This window comes from Arachis hypogaea, chromosome 20, assembly GCF_003086295.3.
Source record: "Arachis hypogaea cultivar Tifrunner chromosome 20, arahy.Tifrunner.gnm2.J5K5, whole genome shotgun sequence".
In the NCBI taxonomy this organism is placed as follows: Eukaryota; Viridiplantae; Streptophyta; class Magnoliopsida; order Fabales; family Fabaceae; genus Arachis; species Arachis hypogaea.
Window position 1 is genome coordinate 56,880,677 of NC_092055.1, and position 3,488 is coordinate 56,884,164.

The window sequence follows — 3,488 nt, forward strand, 5'->3', positions numbered from 1 at the left end:
AGTGATCCTTTTACTCAGCTGGCCCACTTGTGCTTCCAGATTTCTAATGGAAGACCTTGTTTCATTCATGAAACTTACAGTGGCCTTAGATAGATCAGAGACTAGATTTGCTAAATTAGAAGCATTTTGTTCAGAGTTCTCTGTCTGTTGCTGAGTTGATGATGGAAAAGGCTTGCTATTGCTAAACCTGTTTCTTCCACCATTATTAAAGCCTTGTTGGGGCTTTTGATCCTTCCATGAGAAATTTGGATGATTTCTCCATGTTGAGTTATAGGTGTTTCCATAAGGTTCACCTAAGTAGTTCACCTCTGCTATTGCAGGGTTCTCAGGATCATAGGCTTCTTCTTCAGAAGATGCCTCTTGAGTACTGTTGGATGCAGCTTGCATTCAATGCAGACTCTGAGAGATCATATTGACTTGCTGAGTCAATATTTTATTCTGAGCCAATATGGCATTCAGAGTATCAACTTCAAGAACTCCCTTCTTCATAGGCGTCCCATTACTCACAGGATTCCTCTCAGAAGTGTACATGAACTGGTTATTAGCAACCATGTCAATGAGTTCTTGAGCTTCTGCAGGCGTTTTCTTTAGGTGAATGGATCCACCTGCAGAGGTGTCCAGTGACATCTTTGATAGCTCAGACAGACCATCATAGAATATATCCAGGATGGTCCATTCTGAAAGCATGTCAGAAGGACACTTTTTGGTCAACTGTTTGTATCTTTCCCAAGCTTCATAGAGAGATTCACCTTCTTTCTGTCTGAAGGTTTGAACATCAGCTCTAAGCTTGCTCAGCTTTTGAGGAGGAAAGTACTTGGCTAAGAAAGCCGTGACCAGCTTATCCCAAGAGTTCAGGCTGTCTTTAGGTTGAGAATCCAACCATAATCTAGCTCTGTCTCTTACAGCAAAAGGGAAAAGCATGAGCCTGTAGACTTCAGGATTTACGCCATTAGTCTTAACAGTATCACATATCTGCAAGAATTCAGTTAAGAACTGAAAAGGATCTTCAGATGGAAGTCCATGAAACTTGCAGTTCTGCTGCATCAGAGAAACTAACTGAGGTTTCAGCTCAAAGTTGTTTGCTCCAATGGCAGGAATGGAGATGCTTCTTCCATGTAAATTGGAATTAGGTGCAGTAAAGTCACCAAGCATTCTCCTTGCATTGTTGTTGGGTTCGGCTGCCATCTCCTTTACTTGTTCGAAATTTTCAATCAAGTTGTCTCTGGATTGTTGTAATTTAGCTTCTCTTAATTTTCTCTTCAGAGTCCTTTCAGGTTCTGGATCAGCTTCAACAAGAATGCCTTTTTCTCTGTCCCTGCTCATAAGAAAGAGGAGAACAAAAGAAAAGAAGAGGAATCCTCTATGTCACAGTAAAGAGGATCCTTATTGTCAGTAGAAGAGAAGAAGAAGAAATTCGAACACAGATAGAGTAGGGGGTTCGAATTTGGTGATGATGTGAGGAAGTAATGTTAGTTAATGAATGAATAAATAGAATAGGATGAGAGAGAGGGGGGGAATTTTCGAAATTTATTTTTGAAAAGGAGTTAGTGATTTTTGAAAATAGTTTTTGAAAAAGTTTAGTATTTTTTCGAATTTTTTTTTAAATTAAAATAATTAATAAATTAAAAAGAAATTTTGAAAAGGGGGAGAGATATTTTCGAAAAAATGAGAGAGAGAGAGTTAGTTAGGTGGTTTTGAAAAAGATAAGAAACAAACAAAAAGTTAGTTAGTTAGTTGAAACAAATTTTGAAAAGATAAGAAGTTAGGAGGTTAGAGAAGATATTTTGAAAAGATATTTTTGAAAAAGATAAGATAAGAAGATATTTTTGAAAAGATATGATTGGAGTTAGTTTTGAAAAAGATTTGATTTTTAAAATCTTAATTAATGACTTGATTCACAAGAAATCACAAGATATGATTCTAGAACTTAAAGTTTGAATCTTTCTTAACAAGCAAGTAACAAACTTCAAATTTTTGAATCAAAACATTAATTGATTATGTTATTTTCGAAAATTATGGTATAAAATAAGAAAAAGATTTTTGAAAATTATTTTTGGAATTTTCGAAAATAACTAAGAATTTTGAAAAAGATTTGATTTTTGAAAAAGATTTTGAAAAAGATAAGATTTTCAAATTGAAAATTTGATTTGACTCATAAGAAACAACTTGATTTTAAAAATTTTTGAAAAAGTCAATCCAAATTTTCGAATTTGATGAGAGAAAAAAGGAAAGATATTTTTTTTATTTTTGAAATTTTTATGAAAAACATGAAAATTATGCAATGCATGAAATTTTTAGATCAAAACAATGAATGCATGCAAGAATGCTATGAATGTCAAGATGAACACCAAGAACACTTTGAAGATCATGATGAACATCATAGACACAATTTTGAAAAAATTTTAATGCAGAGAAAACATGCAAGACACCAAACTTAGAATTCTTTAATGCTTACGCACTAAGAATTCAAGAATGCATATGATAAACATGAAAAGACACAAAACAAAAAAATTATCAAGATCAAACAAGAAGACTTACCAAGAACAACTTGAAGATCACGAAGAACACTATGAATGCATGAAATTTTTTAAAAATGCTAGATGCATATGCATGTGACACCAAACTTATAATATGACTCAAGACTCAAACAAGAAACAGAAAATATTTTTGATTTTTATGATTTTCAAATTTTTTTGGATTTTTAACTTATATTTTTCGAAAATTATTTAAAAAAAAGAAAAATAAGGATTCAAAAATTTTTAGTATGAATTCCAGGAATCTTATGCTCTAAAGCTCCAATCAAAGGGTCAGGCATGGCTTAATAGCCAGCCAAGCTTTAGTATGTAAATCAGAAACAGTAGCAGGTGGATTAACTCCAACTAGCTTGCTCTTGATAACAAATTGCTGCCTCAGTCCAAATAAATTTAGACATGGCTTTACAGCCAGCCAGGATGCAACATATAATTACATGGGCTGAAGTGATTAGTTGAATACCAATCCCAAAGTAGTTTGGGTATGGCTTTACAGCCAGATATGATTCAACATATTTCATGAAACACTAGAATTCATTCTTAAAATTTTTGAAGCCATAGAATAATTTATTTTTGAAAACATTTTTTTTTTAGTAAATTTTTTTTTTTCGAAAACAAGTGAGGAATTTTTGAAAGGTTTTTGAAAAAAATTTTTTTTTTGAAAAGAAAACAAAAAGAAAATTACCTAATCTGAGCAACAAGATGAACCGTTAGTTGTCCAAACTCGAACAATCCCCGGCAACGGCGCCAAAAACTTGGTGGACGAAATTGTGATCACATCAATGTAGTATTCTTTGTTGTTGTATGGAATCATTATTATGGCACCTATGTGTTGAAACAACTCCGTTCAACTAACCAGCAAGTGCACTGGGTCGTCCAAGTAATACCTTACGTGAGTAAGGGTCGAATCCCACAGAGATTGTTGGTATGAAGCAAGCTATGGTCACCTTGCAAATC

At 33.5% G+C, this 3,488-nt stretch overlaps 1 non-coding gene across 1 annotated transcript; it reads left to right on the top strand.

Moving 5' to 3' along the window:
- The first annotated feature begins 681 nt into the window (after positions 1–681).
- Positions 682–789, top strand: LOC112788238 (small nucleolar RNA R71). Its single transcript, XR_003195611.1, has one exon. It is a non-coding gene; the product is annotated as a small nucleolar RNA R71 (small nucleolar RNA).
- Positions 790–3,488: the final 2,699 nt, after the last annotated feature.